The 19,244-nt window shown below is 45.4% G+C and overlaps 1 long non-coding RNA gene across 1 annotated transcript in view; it reads right to left on the bottom strand.

Moving 5' to 3' along the window:
- The window catches only part of LOC142245940 (uncharacterized), a 38,371-nt gene extending 35,441 nt beyond the window's left edge, over window positions 1-2,930 (bottom strand). The window contains exon 1 of the long non-coding RNA XR_012724821.1: window positions 2,811-2,930. This is a non-coding gene — a long non-coding RNA (uncharacterized LOC142245940). The remainder of the gene's footprint in view (window positions 1-2,810) is intronic.
- Window positions 2,931-19,244: the final 16,314 nt, after the last annotated feature.

Here is a 19,244-nt window from a genome sequence, read left to right as displayed (position 1 = left end):
TGTTCTTCAAAAGTTGGGAGGTATTCTAATGTGGGGATCTGTTATATACTGTGGGGACTACACTGTGGGCCCTCTTACTTTGAGGCCATTATATAATGTGTGGGCTACTGTGGGACAGTTAATCAGTGCGTTGGCTACTGAGGAGTGGACCATTGTTTTTGGAGAGCCCATAATACTGTGTATAAGGCCTCTTTCACACATCAGTTTTTTACCATCATGCACAATACGGTGAATTGCGGATAAAACGGATCCGGCGTCTGATCCGTTTTTTTACTCATAGACTTGTATTGGCACCAGATTGTGCCGCATGGCCTCGCATTTCATCCGGTGTGTACCGGATCCGGCAAAAATTGTCTTTGCGGCCGCCAGAAGCAACGTCCAAAGGAACGGTTTTTTGGACCAGCGAAAAAACAGAAGGCGACGGATCCGGCATTGTCCATCTTTTTTTTACAATGGAAACCTATGGACGCCGGATCCATCGTCATCTGTCAATTGACAGAATCAGGTGATGGATCCGTGTTTTGTTTCTGAGCATGCCCAGTCATTGTGTAAATTCCCTTCTGGTCAAAAAAAAAGCTCTCTCTGTCTGTCTGTCTCTCTGTCATTCTCTCTCTCTCTGTCAGTCGGTCTCTTTCTCTCTCCCTCTCTGTCGGTCGGCCTCTCTCTGTCAGTGTTTCCCTCTCATCCCTTCTCTCATACTCACAGATCACCGGTGCGGCACGGCGCTGCACAGTTGTCACACTGCTCCGGCGGCTTCTCCTGCTATTGAAAATGCCGGCCACCTATTATTCCATCTCATATTCACTGCTTCCCCCACCCACCGGCGCCTACGATTGGTTGCAGTCAGTTGAGCCACCACGCTGAGTGACAGCTGTCTCACTGCAACCAATCACAGCCGCCGGTGGGCGGGTTTATATCTTGCAGTAAAATAAGTAAATAATTTTAAAAAAAACGGCATGCGGTCCCCCCAATTTTGATACCAGCCAAGGTAAAGCCACATGGCTGAGGGCTGGTATCCTCAGGATGGGGAGCCCCACGTTATGTTGAGGCCTCTAGCCTAAAAATATCAGCCAGCAGCCACCTGGAAATGCCTCAACCATTAGATGCGACAGTCCCGGGACTCTACCCAGCTCATCCCGAATTGCCCTGGTGCGGTGGCAATCGGGGTAATAAGGAGTTAATGGCAGCCCACAGCTGCCACTAAGTCCTAGCTTAGTGATGGAAGGCATCTATGAGACACCCCCCATCACTAAACTGTAGTGAAAGTAAATAAACACAAACACCGAAAAATCCTTTATCTACTATATAGAGCTGAATGTGTATGTATGTATTTCCGGGATTGGCATTTGCACCGTCGAAGCTAGTCACAAAATTTTGCACACTCACATGTCTGGACCCCGAGAGCGTCATAGGCTATGTTGTGAGGCGAAATTTTAAGCCCACGCGTTCCAATTTACCAATCAATTTTGCCCCTATCTACATAATGGTGAAAAAGTAAAACGAAAAGTGTATCCGCACCATTGCATTTACAATCACGAAATTTTGCAGACACCTCATGTGACCCAGGGAACGTGGTAGACTATGTTTTGACAGGGAAATTTAACCCCGCGCTTTACAGTTACTCTCCAAAAAACATGCCTCCATTAAACTAAATGGAGCCTGGAACTACAGGTTATTAGTAGGAGCTGTGATTGGTTGCTATGGGAACAAAAGACATTCATAGTATAAGAAGCTTATATGTAAGGTAATAAGATGTTGGTGGGGAGACGGATAGAGAAAGACAGACAGAGACAGACAGAGAGACAGACAGAGAGACAGACAGAGAGACAGACATAGAGACAGACAGGGAGAGAGACAGAGAGACAGACATAGAGACAGACAGGGAGAGAGACAGAGAGATAGAGACAGACAGGGAAAGAGACAGACAGAGACAAATGGTGAAAGAGACAGACAGAGACAGACGGGAAAGAGACAGACAGAGACAGACCTGGAAAGAGACAGACCTGGAAAGAGACAGATGGGGAAAGAGACAGACAGACATGCAGACAGGGACAGAGACAGGCAGACAGGGAAGGAGGAGACAACCAGAGAGACAGACAAAGATAGATGGTGAAAGACACAGACCATGATAAAGACAGACGGGGAAAGAGACAGAGAAATAGAGACAGGCAAGGAAAGAGACAGACAGAGACAGGCAGACAGGGAAGGAGACAGACAGGAAAAGACACAGACAAAGAGACAGGGAGACAGACGGGGAAAGAGACAGACCTAGAAAGAGACAGCTGGGGAAAGAAACAGAGAGATAGAGACAGATAAAAAAAGAGACAGGGGGTGTGGCCTAGCTGGAGAGCGGGAAGGTTCCATTACAGGAGAGCTCCTGACTGCATAGCTTCTTTTAATATAATATTTCCAGCAAAAAACACCCAAAACTACACAAAAGGGTCCTCATCTATGGTGGAGATCGAGAGGCACACAGAGTGGGGGAAACTCTGTCTGAAAACATCCAAGGAGGCACAAGATTCTTTGATACAGAGGAGTGTGAAGGAGAGGGGGAGGCAGCCATTATAAAAGATAAGACAGGAAGAGAGCTGCTCTAGGACACTCTGCAGCTGAAGAAAGACTGTTTACTGAGAGTGGAGGAGATAAGAAGGAAGGGGGAGGCATTTGTACAAGGAGATAGGAATTGCAGCTTATCTCTAAAACAGGAGTCGTCATACCCAATACAGGAGGGTTTGACTCAAATTACAAAGCAAGCCTGTGAATGAGAGTGGCAGCATAAAGATAAGGCATATTAAAACCAAGCACTGTACCTGAATTTCAGAGTCCCCATCTACATGATAAAAGTGCCTTTGACCTGGGGTGTGTATACAGGTTCCCCCTGAATAACATCACTGTGTGGCACGGCCCAGACAAGTCTTCCCTGAATGACAACAGTGTGCTGCACAGGACAGGTGAACTCTCTCTGAAAAATAATAGTGCGACACGAGCTGCAGACAAGCTCTTCTGGAATAACATCAGTGATCCACATATCTTAGGGGAGCCCCCCCTGAATTACAGTGGTGATTTGAACACTGCAGACAAACTCCTCTTGACAACACAGAAAAGCCACATATTCAGGACAACTCCTTGTAGCTTAACAACTGCAAACCTCATATCATAGACGAACTCCCCCTGAATAACAACAGAGAACCACATATCACAGAGGAGCCCTCCTGAATAACAGTGGTGAACAACATATACAGACGAGCTCCACAAGAAAAATAATAGTGAGCCGTACACTGCAAAGAAAGTCACCCTGAATATTACTAGCGAACTGCAACTCCCCTCCCCCTCCTCGCCACCAAAATAGGTGAGACCTTCCTTCAATCAAACCTTGAGATGTACAATCTGATGAAACTCACATAAAAGATCATATGATTTAACTATTTACTTCCTTACTCCCGGTGTAGTAGTGTCAATACAGGCAAAATTGGAAAAGGTAACAAACCCCAAACTGAAGAATCAAATAAACAACACAGAACGCCAAAAAAAAGTCAAGATGAAAACAAGTCGCAAAAACGAACTGTAACTGAAACACTCAACGTAATAAAACTTGTAATGAACTACACAAACAGAAAGCAGCAACACTTCCGCTCATCCAGTGGTCAGATAGTGATTAGTGATGAGCGAGTACTAAAAAGCTCGGGTGCTCGAGGCTCGGGCCGAGCCTCCCAAGATACTCGTGTACTCGGCCCGAGCACCGAGCCCAATGTTATCCTATGGGAGACCCGAGTATTTTTGTGAAATGACCCCCGGCAGCATGTAGAAACCCTACAAATGTCACAAAAGTCTCAGAAGAGTGCTCAAATGACCTGGCAACAGCATGGGGAAGACCCCTTGAAGCATTTATCACTCAAAAGTCACAGCTGTGAACAATTTTGTCCGCGTTTTACGCCATTTTTACGGACTCACCAGAAAACCTTCAAAAATGACACCAAAATGAATTTTCATGGCGGAAATGTTAAGGGCACATACCCAATAGTGAGATAGAGCTAATGTATGTTACTTTTTGAGATTAATACATGAACGATTTTACGTAAAACATTGTGTGGCACTCCGATGTCCCTGAGAAGAGACGTACATAAAGGCCTCTTGAGTCTAATGTGCCCATTTTGAGGAAGTGAGTCTTTGTAGTATTTTCCTTTGCCAGGGCAGTCCAAAATTGTGAGGTTCACCAATGCCCCTGCATACAGACGTGCATGAGGGCCCATTGTAAGGAAGTGGGTCTATTGGCAGGGCAGCCAAAAATTGGGAGGCTCCACGTTGTCCCTGGATAGAGACGTGCATGAGGGCCTGTAAACCTGAAGTGCCTATTGTAAGGAAGTGGGTCTATTGTAGTATAGCCCTTTGGCAGGGCAGCCAAAAATTGGGAGGCTCCACGTTGTCCCTGGATAGAGACGTGCATGAGGGCCTGTAAACCTGAAGTGCCTATTGTAAGGAAGTGGGTCTATTGTAGTATAGCCCTTAGGCAGGGCAGCCAAAAATTGGGAGGCTCCACGTTGTCCCTGGATAGAGACGTGCATGAGGGCCTGTAAACCTGAAGTGCCTATTGTAAGGAAGTGGGTCTATTGTAGTATAGCCCTTTGGCAGGGCAGCCAAAAATTGGGAGGCTCCACGTTGTCCCTGGATAGAAACCTGTTAGGTTCTTAGTGCCTCCGTGCTTGCATTTAAAAACCGCACGTGTGTGCCTGTTGGTGGCAGCTTTCCGCTGCACTTGTGTGCGTTTTGCAAAAACTTGGATATAACGCACAAGTCTAGTGAATACACATCAGCACAGCATTGCAAAATGCGCAAGGGCGTTGTCAACGAACAAGGAAGTGGACGTGATGGTGGTGCAGGCAGAGACCGAGGTCGTGTGCAAGCTCTAATTTCGCCACAACAAAGGGCCACATCTACTCGCTCGCACGTCCTGTCCCAAATTCTTGGGGACCGCAGCAGTACACCGCTCTTGAACCAAGACCAGTGTCAACAGGTTGTTAGTTGGGTAGCGGATAATGCTTCCAGTCAGATTGGCACCACCACAAACACTCTGTCTTCCACACGGTCAAGTGTCAGTAGCCGTGATACTGCACCGCACATTTCAGAACCTGATCCTCCTTCCTACCACCAGGCCGAGTACACGTCCACGGACATTACTGATCCCACACTTGGACACTAGGAAGAAATGTTCGTTCACGTTTCCATTCACACATTCTGGCCTCTCGCCAGCTCCTGTTGAAGTGGGCCATGACGAGATTGTATGTACAGATGCCCAAATATTTGAGCAGCCACGTTCTCATGAAGTTGGCAACGTGTCTCAACAAGGGGTGGACGATGATGAGACACAATTGTCAGGAAGTCAGGAGGAGCAGGGTGCGGAAGAGGAAGACGATGTGGTGGATGATCCAGTAACTGACCCAACCTGGCAGGAGGATATGCAGAGCGAGGACAGCAGTGCACAGGGGGAGGGAGGCGTATCATCCCAACAGGCAGTAAGAAGCAGGGTGGTGGCCCCAGGCAGACGTCAGGCAACTGTTCCCCGGAACAACACGACACAAGGTGCCTGTACAAATGTTAGGTCTTCCCGAGTCTGGCAGTTTTTTAAGTTGGCTCCAGATGATTCTAAAAAGGCCATTTGCAACACCTGCCATGCCAGCATCAGCAGGGGTACCAAAACTAGCAGCCTGACCACCACCAGCATGATCAGGCACATGTCAGCCAAGCACCCGACTTTGTGGGATGTACAACAGAGTCGAGGAGCAGTGCTTGCTGATGTCACTGCTTCGTCTTCGCTTGTTGTGCATGCGAGCCAATCCCCTGTCCATGCTGCCCGCGAACAAGCCTCCTCCGGCCCTGCACCTGCAGTTGCCCACGCAGAAATAACACCATCATCAAGCACATCCTTGTCCCAGCGCAGCGTTCAGTTATCCATTCAGCAAACCTTTGAACGCAGGCGCAAATACACTGCCAACGCCCCACATGCCACACTTCTAAATGCTAACATTTCGCGACTGCTTGCGCTGGAAATGTTGCCTTTTAGGCTGGTTGAGACAGAAGCATTCCGCGACCTGATGGTGGCAGCTGTCCCACGTTACTCGGTCCCCAGCCGCCACTATTTCTCCCGGTGTGCCGTCCCCGCATTGCATAACCACGTGTCACAAAACATCACACGTGCCCTGAACAACGCTGTTTCAGCCAAAGTCCACCTAACCACAGACACGTGGACAAGTGCATGTGGGCAAGGCCGCTACATCTCGTTGACGTCACACTGGGTTAATATTGTGGAAGCTGGGACCCAGTCTGAGCGAGGGACGGAACACGTCCTTCACACACCAAGTTTTGCAGGCCCTACCTCAGTCAGGGTTTCACCCACACTCTACAGCTCCGGAATGTCATGCTCCTCAGCCTCCTCCTCCTCCTGCGCATCCTCATCCACTTTACCCTCCACACCAGTCCCAAACTGGAAGTGTCGCGGGCGGAGGAGGGGACGCTGCGCTCTCCCACTGCTCGGGTCCGGCTGCCGCTGCTCTACGGCTGCTGCTGCTCGGTGGCTCAAGCGATGGCCGGATCCCGGGGACTCGAGCGGCGCTCATCGCCCGTGAGTGAAAAGGGGTCGTTTGGGTTTTGGGGATATTGTCCGTGACGCCACCCACGGTTGTGGTGATTTTGTGGACACCACCGCTGCTCTGGACGGGGATCCCGGGAGCCTGTGACAGGGAGCAGCTTTGTTGTTATTTCTCCCCTCCGTGGGTAGGGGGATTGGTTGTCCTGGGGCCCGGTGATGGGGTAGAGATGGATGACAGGCGGGTTGCGGGGCCTGATGAGGTGCAGGGTCGCAGGGGCAGCGCTGTGCCGCACGGCACGGAGGTACTCACTCAGCCCAATGATGATGACACAGTTCACGGTAAAACAAGTGACTGGATTCACGGGTCCCTCGGACGGCTGCGGTTGTTCCTCCCTGCAGGTTAGTGATGACTGTCTCTCCCTGCACCTAAGTTCAGTGTTGGTAGTGATGGTTTCCCACCGGTAACCCGCTCCCCGACCTGGATATGGGCCGGAGGAGCCCCTTTTGCCCACAGGCGCTGGCCCTGGGACACGGTTGCCCTTGGCAGTGGCGGTGTCTCCCCTTCACGGTTGGACGGTTGCCTTCTATCGGGACTTGGCTGTTTGGAAACCCTGAGGTCCCCTTCACTAACGGATTTGGCAAATTCACGGCGACACCAAGCCTTGCCGGGATCCGAAAGGCCCCTGCCAATGGTGCTGGCTTCTCTTTGTATACCGGTCCGGTACGGCCGGGTCACCACCCGTCCACGGTCCTTACGGCAGACTCCAATCGGCCTCCACTGCAGACGGTCACCACATCCTGCCAACCTTGCTGTCCTGTCCGGGCCACACACCCGGACCAACTTCAGGCTCTTTGCTGTCACTTTTCTCCTCTCTACTACTTTCCTCCTTCCACTTCCTTAGCTTAACTCTCACTGCCTGTGTTTTCCCTCCTCCTTGGTGGGTGGAGACCAACCGCCTGGCTCCACCCCCTGGTGTGGACAACAGCCCCTGGGGAAGGCAACAAGGATTTTGTGTTTTGACTATGATATGCCTGCAGGGAGTGTGGGGTGTGTAAGTGTTGTGCTCTGTGGCCCCTGGCTTGTCCAGGGCGACACAGAAGCACTGCAGCACTGCCTCGGAGAAGCGGCAACAGGGTGTGCTGAAGCTAATCTGCATAGGTGACAAACCCCACAATGCAGAAGAGGTGTGGACAGCTCTGAAACAGCAGGCAGATCACTGGCTCACACCTCTGAACCTAAAGCCAGGAAAGGTCGTGTGTGACAATGGCCGGAACCTGGTGGCGGCTTTGAGGCGAGGCCAGCTGACACATGTTCCATGCGTGGCCCATGTGCTCAACCTCGTGGTTCAGCGGTTTCTAAAGTCATACCCAGAGCTGTCTGATCTGCTGGTAAAAGTTCGCCACCTGTCTGCACATTTTCGAAAGTCACCTACTCCTTCAGCCGGCCTTGCCGGCTTTCAGCGCCATTTGCATCTTCCGGTTCACAGACTGGTGTGTGATGTCCCCACGTGTTGGAATTCAACTCTGCACATGTTGGTCAGGATATGTGAGCAGAAGAGGGCAGTTGTTGAGTACCTGCATCACCTAAGCCGTCGGGAAATGGGTCAAACTCCACACATAACACCTGAGGAGTGGAGATGGATGTCCACCCTATGTACCATCCGCCAAAACTTTGAGGACTCCACCAAGATGGTGAGCGGCGATGACGACATTATTAGCGTCACCATACCGCTTCTCTGCCTTCTAAAACGGTCTCTGCTCAAAAAACAACCATGATGCATTGCAGACGGAGCGCGATGAGTTTGAGCAAGAAACAGTAGTGGGTGTGGGTGATAACACACAGCCCAGCCTCGTCTCATCACAACGTGCAGTGGAGGACTATGACGAGGAGGAGGATGAAGACATGGAGCAACTCTCTGGCCAAATTGAGGATATGACATGCAGTCATATCCTCGGTTCATCATGGCTGGCCAGAGGACAGGGTAGATGATGAGGAGGAGGAGGAGGAGGAGGAGGAGGACAGCATGTTCAGTCATCGTGTTGGTCAGGATACTGAAGTGATGGCTGTTAAGAGTCTGGCACACATGGCTGACTTTATGGTAAACTGCCTGTCTCGTGACCCTCGCGTTAAGAACATCTTGGCCGACAATCATTACTGGTTGGTAACACTGTTAGACCCACGCTAAAAGGAGAACTTTATGTCTCTTATTCCCGAGGCGGAGAGGTCAGGCAAAATGCAGCAGTTCCAGAAGGCCATAGTCACGGAAGTAGGCAAAGCATTCCCCTCACAAAATGCTAGCGGCATAGGTCAGGAATCAGTGGACAACCAAGGCGTACAGCCGAGAGGGGCACAAGTCCAATCCGCCAGAGGTAGGGGAACAGTCTTTAAGATGTGGGACAGTTTTCTCAGCCCCTCACATACCACAGCCCCTGAGGTGCGGGGTAGTGCCACAAGAAATCCTAAGTTTGCCCAGATGCTCAAGGAGTACCTTGCAGATCAAACAACTGTACTCCGACATTCCTCTGTGCCTTACAATTAATGGGTATCCAAGCTGGACACTTGGCATGAATTGGCTCTCTACGCCTTGGAAGTCCTGGCCTGCCCTGCCGCTAGCGTTTTGTCAGAGCGTGTTTTTAGTGCCGCAGGTGGAATCATTACAGATAAACGCACCCGCCTGTCAACTGTAAATGCTGACAGGCTGACTCTGATCAAGATGAACAAGGGTTGGATTGGGCCAGACTTCAACACACCACCAGCAAAATGACAGCGGAATTTAAAGTTTGTAACGGGAATTTGCCATGTACCTCCACTCACCCATGGTAACACACTTCTGGACTTTGGCTAATCGCTGGACTGCTCCTCCTTCTCCTCATGCGCCATCATGATGACCGTTACAATAGTTAGGCCGTTGTTTCAGGTATACCCCCAGTGGTAAATTTTTTCGCCCATTCTTTCAGAATGGGCATTACAACGACAAGAGACCCGCTCCTTTGCAATGGGAACAATGTTTTGAGGCCCTCATGCACATCTCTATCCAGGGACAATATGGAGCCTGATGCTGCCACCGACAGACACACACGTGCGGTTTTTAAATGCAAGCACGGACACAATAAGAACCTAACAGGTTTTTAGGAGCGACAATTACTGAAAAGTCTGACACTATCAGCCACTGCTGACTGACGTGTATTATTCACTAGACTTGTGCGTTATATAATAGTTTGTGCAAAACGTGCACCTGTACGCTGCCACCGACAGGCACACACGTGCGGTTTTTAAATGCAAGCACGGACGCAATAAGAACCTAACAGGTTTTTAGGAGCGACAATTACTGAGAAGTCTGACACTATCAGACACTGCTGACTGACGTGTATTATTCACTACACTTGTGCGTTATATAATAGTTTGTGAAAAACGCACACAAGTGCACCTGTACGCTGCCACCGACAGGCACACACGTGCGGTTTTTAAATGCAAGCACGGACGCAATAAGAACCTAACAGGTTTTTAGGAGCGACAATTACTGAGAAGTCTGACACTATCAGACACTGCTGACTGACGTGTATTATTCACTAGACTTGTGCGTTATATAATAGTTTGTGAAAAACGCACACAAGTGCACCTGTACGCTGCCACCGACAGGCACACACGTGCGGTTTTTAAATGCAAGCACGGACGCAATAAGAACCTAACAGGTTTTTAGAAGCGACAATTACTGAGAAGTCTGACTCTATCAGCCACTGCTGACTGACGTGTATTATACACTACACTTGTGCGTTATATAATAGTTTGTGAAAAACGCACACAAGTGCACCTGTACGCTGCCACCGACAGGCACACACGTGCGGTTTTTAAATGCAAGCACGGACGCAATAGGAACCTAACAGGTTTTTAGGAGCGACAATTACTGAGAAGTCTGACACTATCAGCCACTGCTGACTGACGTGTATTATTCACTAGACTTGTGCGTTATATAATAGTTTGTGCAAAACGTGCACCTGTACGCTGCCACCGACAGGCACACACGTGCGGTTTTTAAATGCAAGCACGGACGCAATAAGAACCTAACAGGTTTCTAGGAGCGACAATTACTGAGAAGTCTGACACTATCTGGACTGTTTTAGACTGTGTACACCAGCCCCAGATATGATGAAGGCTGGTATACGGTCACCACTAGGAATGGCTATATACCCTGCCTGCCTGCCTGCCTGCCTGTATACTGCTACAATAGTCCTGACAAGGACTCTTCTGGTCACTAGCCTGTATTCCGACCTGGCTATACCCTGCCTGTATATAGCAACAATAGTCCTGAGAAGGACTCTGCTACTGTACTCCGACCTGGCTATACCCTGCCTGCCTGTATACAACTATAATAGTCCTGAGAAGGACTTCTGGTCACACTGTTTGCAGCCCTGCTCCGGAACTAACTATAAAGGGCCGCAAACCTTTCCCTGAAGCAGCAACCCTCTCCCTGCACTGACTGTCTGGATGGCTGTGAGCAGAGCACAGCGCGCCCGCCGGTATAAAGGCTCGGTCACGCTTTGCGGGCCGGCCAATCACTGCAATTCCACAACTAACAGGGCTGTGGCATTGCAGTGGTCTGCCAGCCAATCCCTGCATGAGGGCTGGCTCTCAAAAGAGCGCCAACATGCAGGGATGAAGACCACGAGTACAGCACGAGTATCGCGAGATTACTCGGTCCCCGCCGAGTAGCCCGAGTACAGTGATACTCGTGCGAGTACCGAGTAGTAACAAGCATAGTCGCTCATCACTAATAGTGATGAAGATGAGGCCTCCAAATCCATACAGCAGGATCAAGATGTAAAAGAATACATTAAGGCTCTCCCTACAGCAGAATATATGAAGAATCTATTTAAGGACTTTACACAGGCTGTAAAGGATGAGATCGCAGATCTCAGAAAAGATGTTAAATCGGCGCATGACCGAATACAAATCCTGGAAGAAAAAAACGAACAGATCACAGCACACGCTTCAAAAGTAACAGAAATCTTAATTGAGAAACAAAAAGATCAATTTCTGCAAAGGGCCCACATAGATGACCTCGAAAATAGGTCCCGCAGAAACAACTTAAGAATTAAAGGCCTGCCGGAATCTATTCCTGATAAGGATATTTTCACTACCTTGACCACAATCTTCAACAACATTATCGGGAAACACGATGAAAATGACCTGAAGATAGAAAGAGCACACAGAGTGTTCCGACCAAAACAATCGGGAACAGACAGACGAAGAGATGTTTTATGCTCTTTCCAAAGCTTTAAAGCCAAAGAGGACATTTATCAGAAAGCGAGAGGTACGGAAAAAATAGAATACAAAGGCTCGGAGATTCAAATCTTTCAGGACCTTACAAAGCTGACTCTCGACCTTAGGCGACAGCTTCAACCCTTGACAAAAGTTTTGAGAAATAAGAACATTCCCTACAGATGGCTCTTCCCCTTTGGGCTGGCAGTCCCATTCAATGGCAAGACCCTGACAATCAGAACTCCTGATGACTTACCGTTCGTCCTCAGAAAATTGGATTTATTGGACCTCCAGGTCCCAGGTTGGACAACAGCGGAAGCATTTCTAAATTTGCCTCCACTTCCAGTATCTGAAAAGTGGTCTATAGTCACTCCACCCAAAGAAAAAAAGAAAAGAAAACTGAATTCTGAATACAAGAGAACACCCAATAGAGACCACAAAGAAAACGGAGAAATCGGGTGAAGATAGAAGCAAAACCTATGATATAAATATTTACTTTGATCAGAAATTCTAGGTTAACTGTTTCTAAAGTTCTGTTATAGTTAGTTTGAATTAAGAGTTATATTTAGAGAAGAGATATGAAGTTGTCGATACTCAACATACATCAACCTACTACCCCCTCCCTCTTTCCCACTGAGGTGGCGACAGAGATAGGGGGAAGCCTGGACACAATGTATATGCTAAACAACATAATCCCGCCGGATTGAGCTCATAGGCTACATTCGAAATGGGATTTGACATTGTGTTATTCAATGTCTCTGGTTCAATTAAGACTCACCGGGAGTCTGTTTAATCCTCTAATAAGTACATACATATTTTTCTCCGTCTTTAAAAAAAGGGAGAACCCTAAAAAATATAAAAAAGAAGAGAACCGCTACTTCTCTTCTAGGTCCACGCCCCCACGGACCTGAATACCACCTTTATCCTTGCAATTATTCCTGGTAGGGCGTGCATTATTTTTGCTCATATCCCTACCAGCTGCAAAAAGTTTCAAACCAGTTGAGAAACCTGGTGGCACGTTGCGCATCATGGTTCACTCTTTTGTTTTATTTATCTCATCCTTCTATAGTTCCTATTTATTTAAAAATCCTGCTAAGACAAAACAAATAAGACGCAAATATGCCCCACTCAAACATCAATGGCCAACATAAAGGTAGCTACCTATAATGTAAAAGGATTAAACATCCCAGGAAAAAAGATCACAAATCTTGAACTATCTACATAAAAATAAAATAGATATAGTATTTTTCCAAGAAACTCATTTTAAACAAACACACACACACCAGTTACTAAAAATAAAATCTTTACTAAATGGTTTAACGCTAACTCACCAATCAAAAAAAACAAAGGTGTATCTATAATTATAAATAAGAGGATTCCTTTCGTCTTTAAGGACGCGTTATATGATAAAGAGGGCAGATACATATTACTGAAATACACAATATATAATACACTGTATACGCTAGCAAACAATTATGCACCAAACAACAATCACGCCCCTTTTTTCAAAAGCTTTACTGAGATTTTAGATAATTTCACAGAAGGTCAATTAATTCTGGGAGGAGATTTCAACATACCCTTACACCCTCCGTTAGACACATCAAATGGCCAATCGACGGTCCCGCTCAAAACAACTAGATACATTAAAAAACTTCTAAACAACAGACTATTAATAGATGTGTGGAGAATGATACACCCCGCCACAAAAGACTATTCCTTCTTCTCATCAGTACACAAAAAATACTCAAGGATTGACTATTTATTTCTCCCCCACAAACATCTGAGCTTAGTACATAGCATCTCTTATGACTCAATAATATTCTCAGACCATGCCCCACTTTTTCTCAACCTGAACATACAACAACAAATCAGAAGCCCCTTAAATTGGAAGCTAAATAATAATTTACTCAAAATGAAAAACTCACAAGATTATTTAGCCAGTTCTATTAAGAATTTCTTTACAGAAAACTGTATTTCTGGCAAATGCGACTCCAACATTTGGGAAGCGCACAAAGTTGTTCTCAGAGGCATTCTCATTGAACTTGGTTCGAGAACAAAGAAAGAAAGAGAAAAGGAGATCTCACTAAAAATAGCCCAAATTAAAAATATGGAAGACAAACATAAGATAACACAATCCCATATTCTAGAAAGAAACCTTTATAATCTAAGACTTGAATTAAGGGCCCTCCATGATCATAAATTTGAAAAGTTTCTATCATTCTCCCGTTTTAAAGCATACTCCTATGCAAACAAATGTGGTAAATATCTGGCAAACTCTATTAAGAAACAAATTAATGCCACACATATTCTGAAAATAAAAAATAATAAGGATCAGATATTCTACATAACAGAAGATATCGCCAAAACATTTTCAGAATTCTACTCAAACCTATATAATCTAAAAGCTAACTGCAAATCTGACTCAGAAAAAATTGAAAAAATGGAAGAATTTTTCAAGAACCTAACCCTTCCCCAAATTTCAGCTATGCAAAAGGAATCGCTAGATCTCCCTATAACGAAGGAAGAAATAGAAGAAGCTATACATCAAACCCCAAATGGTAAGAGCCCAGGCCCTGATGGATTTTCAATAGAATATTATAAACATTTCAAAACTGAACTGATTCCACACCTGTTAGATTACTTTAACTATATTGATAAATCTCACAAATTCAAGAAGGAATCTCTAGAGGCACACATAAGTCTCATACCGAAAGAAGGAAAGGAACCCACCTCCTGCGGCAGCTTCAGACCAATTTCGCTTATTAATAATGATGTGAAGCTCTATGCCAAAATACTAGCAAATCGAATGCAGAAACTTCTCCCAAATTTGATAAATCCGGAACAAGTTGGCTTTATTAAGGGTAGAGAAGCCAAGGATAATGTGATGAGGGCAATCAACGCGATTCACCTGGCTAAACACCAGGAAATACAATTATCGGTCCTTTCCACAGACGCGGAAAAAGCATTTGATCGCGTTGACTGGTACTTCATAGAACAAACACTCATTAAATTTGGCTTCCCCAAAAATTTTTGCCAGAGTCAAAGTGAATAATATACTGTCCCCCAGCTTTGATATACAGAATGGTACGAGGCAGAGCTGCCCATTGTCCCCCCTTCTATTCATCCTTACACTGGAAACCCTTTTACAAAAATTTAGACAATCCCCCAAAATCAAAGGACTGAAGACTGGCACAATTGAACATAAATGCGCTGCTTATGCAGATGATATTCTATTCTTTTTGGTAAACCCAAATGACTCTATACAAGAATTGCTATCAGAACTGCGTCTCTTTAACACAATTTCTAACTTTAAAATAAATTTCTCTAAGTCCAATATAATGCATATCCTATTATCACCTGAAAACAAAGAAAAGCTATCTTCTCTCTCTCCCTTTAAAGAATGTTCCTCCATCACTTATTTGGGTACAAAGCTCAGTAATTCTTCCAATCACCTTTACAAACTCAACTTTATGCCTTTACTAAAGTCAGTAGAATCTTCCCTGATGTCATGGAAAGACGCACCAATTTCCTGGTTTGGTAGAATTAATCTGATAAAAATGATAATTCTACCCAAAGCTCTTTACCTTTTACAAACCCTCCCAATAGATATCCCTCAACAATTTTTTAAAAAAATGAATGCTATAATATCAAAGTTTGTATGGGCAGGGAAAAGTCATAGGATTAAACACAAAATTCTAGTAAATCCGAGACATAGAGGAGGTCTTGACCTTCCAGATTTTGAAAAATATAGGACAGCAGCACATATAGCAAGAGTGGTTGAGCTTCAGTCCCATACATCAACAAAACTTTGGACGATACTTGAATTGAGCGATTTACATAGAGGATTTCTACATTACTTGTGGCCTACTTCCTTTAACAAATTCAAATACAAAAGTATCAGAAATCCTTATACCATAACAACTCTCAAACTTTGGCATAAAACAAATAAAAAAATGAATCTGATACCAAGGATCTGCAAAGCCACTCCTATTCTTCACCTAATCCCCAATAGCTACAGATCACTCAAAAAAAAACTGAGCCACCTGAATCAATATAAAACCATGCCAATACAGTCATTAATAGACAAAAAGGACTCACTGAATAAAGGTAAACTTAATGCACTTATTTCCACACTAAAGCTTAAGAAAGTAGATATTCAGATCCTACAAGATACGATAAATCTACACCTTCCAGATATCTCTTCCTCAACTACGGACCCACCAATACTCAAACTCTTTCTAAACACAACAAAGAATGAAAAAATAATATCCAAAATACATAAAAACTTATCCCAAGATGTTGATGTTCCAGACATTTTGAACAAATGGGAAACAGAATTAAATACAAAATTCCTCCAAGAAGAAAATCAAATAATTCTAGGGAACATTCCCTCCCTCACTACTTCGGTGAGGTATCAAGAATTAAACTACAAAATAGTTTCAAGATGGTATAAAACTCCAATAATATTAAATAAAATAAACAGCTCAATTTCCCCACTCTGCTGGAGATGTGGATCTGAACTAGGTACCCTGTCACATATCTGGGTGAAATGCTCAAAAATCCAAAATTACTGGGAAAAAATGAGAGACCATATTAAAAAGGTGACCAATGCGGAAATACCTTTATCCTCCGAATTCATTCTCCTCAACTTAGATCCCTCAAAGTCACTCCTTAGGAAAAATTCTCTGTTACCACAAATACTTACCGTATTTTTCGGACCATAAGACGCACTTTTTTTCCTCCAAATTTGGGAGGAAAGAGTGGGGTGCGTCTTATGGTCTGAAGCTGCGGGGTAGGGAGCTGTGGGGAGTCAGCGCTATGCAGTGGGATCACAGGAGGAAGGGAGGGTCGCTGCTGCAGGATGCCGGCTGCTGGAGAAACCACGTGTGCCCGCTGCTTAAAGTCAGTGAATATTCATTAGCTGCTCCCCACCCACCTCTCTCTGCAGTCAGCGGGGTTGAGGAGCAGCTAATGAAAACTTGTTTAATGTAAACAGCGGTCACACGTGGGAGCTCCAGCCCCCGGCTTCCTGCAGCGGCTGGGGAGACTATGTCCGCTGTTTAGGACGCAGGAGCAGGGGGCCGCTGCAGTCATGTATGGCCCGGGGGGAAGTGCAGATCACTGCAGTGTCCGGGCCAGAGCACGGCATACCTTCACAGCACAGCCGCAGTCTCAGTGCTGAGGGCTCAAATTACTTTCACTTTGCTCCTGCTGCCTTTACACTAGAAACTGTCTCCCGTAGCTGACAAGGACCTACAGTGATGTAATGCAGAGGGGTGGGCAGAACAGCACAGAACAGCACAGTGCCCGCCTCTTCATTACATCACTGCAGGTCCTTCAGATATGTGAGACTTTGTTTGTAATGCCAGGACCAAACTGAAGCATGGTGAACAGCACAACAGTAAAAGTAAGGCAATAAATAATATATAAAGGCATTACTGTACACCTGGATGGGGTTGGATCATATACATATACACATATACATACATATATATGTATATCTTTACACACACATACACACACGCACACACACACACTATATAACTATATACACACATACACACACACATTATATACACACAGACACACACACACACACACACACACACACACAATCCAGATTGGAGGATCACACACATAATGATGGGGAACATACATATTCCACGATGGGGGCCATATATACAAGGTACCCAGAAAGGAGGATATGAGGACAGAATTTGGGGATATTATTACCTCAGTAACACTGTCAGCAGTAAAATAACAGTGTGTCATGACCACATTCTTTTACTTTAATTTTATTTTTTTCTCTTTTTTCCTCCTCTAAAACAAGGGTGCGTCTTATAGTCCGGTGCGTCTTATAGTCCGAAAAATACGGTAATGCTGCTAAAATAGTCATAACAAGACACTGGAAGAGTGAAGAGCCACCTTCATTTAAAGAATGGATCAGAGAGACAGTTCAGACTGGTACACTTGAAAAATCAGACTGTCAAAAATCAAACATGGAAAAGATTTAAATGACTGGGAGGTTTGGCTAAATGCATCGTTATCATACTAAGAAGTTAGTTGAAAAGTTGCATCTGATCAGCATGTAATGAGAAGTTTCATTTCGATAAAAAACCCAGAAAACTTAGCAGGTTTTATTATTTTTTTTTCTTCTTTGTCTTTGCTCCTGTTGCTCCCCCTTTCTTGCCTTACTCTCTCACGTATTATACCCCTATATTCTTCCTCATAATTCCCCCCCATCCCCTTCCACCTCTTTGTTCTTACATCCCCATTTCTTTATTCCTGAAACCACCTGACAGTGTTATAAGTTGTTAATATACTTAAAGTTTTTTCTGAAACCACATTGTCATAATTTGTAAGAAAGTGTCATGATGGTTCCCTACCGATATATGTTGTATTCTAAAATGTTAAATAAAGAATTTAAAAAAAAAAGAGACAGACAGAGACAGGCAGACGGGGAAAGAGACAGACCTGGAAAGAGACAGACCTGGAAAGAGACAGACAGAGCACATTACTTGGCCAATTTAATTAAATCTGTGTGGAATGTCTGTGGTGTTGAAATACAGTGCCTACAAGTAGTATTCAACCCCCTGCAGATTTAGCAGGTTTACACATTCGGAATTAACTTGGCATTGTGACATTTGGACTGTAGATCAGCCTGGAAGTGTGAAATGCACTGCAGCAAAAAAGAATGTTATTTCTTTTTTTATTTTTTTTTTAAATTGTGAAAAGTTTATTCAGAGGGTCATTTATTATTCAACCCCTCAAACCACAAGAATTCTGTTTGGTTCCCCTAAAGTATTAAGAAGTATTTCAGGCACAAAGAACAATGAGCTTCACATGTTTGGATTAATTATCTCTTTTTCCAGCCTTTTCTGACTAATTAAGACCCTCCCCAAACTTGTGAACAGCACTCATACTTGGTCAACATGGGAAAGACAAAGGAGTATTCCAAGGCAATCAGAGACATGATCGTGGAGGGTCAAAAGGCAGGCAAGGGGTACAAAACCCTTTCCAAGGAGTTGGGCCTACCTGTCTCCACTGTTGGGAGCATCATCCGGAAGTGGAAGGCTTATGGAACTACTGTTACCCTTCCACGGCCTGGACAGCCTTTGAAAGTATCCACCCGTGCCGAGGCCAAGCTTGTCCGAAGAGTCAAGGCTAACCCAAGGACAACAAGGAAGGAGCTCCGGGAAGATCTCATGGCAGTAGGGACATTGGTTTCAGTCAATACCATAAGTAACGTACTCCACCGCAATGGTCTCCGTTCCAGACGAGCCCGTAAGGTACCTTTACTTTCAAAGCGTCATGTCAAGGCTCGTCTACAGTTTGCTCATGATCACTTGGAGGACTCTGAGACAGACTGGTTCAAGGTTCTCTGGTCTGATGAGACCAAAA

This window comes from Anomaloglossus baeobatrachus, chromosome 7 (genome assembly GCF_048569485.1).
Source record: "Anomaloglossus baeobatrachus isolate aAnoBae1 chromosome 7, aAnoBae1.hap1, whole genome shotgun sequence".
Taxonomy (NCBI): Eukaryota; Metazoa; Chordata; class Amphibia; order Anura; family Aromobatidae; genus Anomaloglossus; species Anomaloglossus baeobatrachus.
Note: the sequence above shows the minus strand (reverse complement) of the source record. Positions and strands in the feature narration are given on the sequence as shown.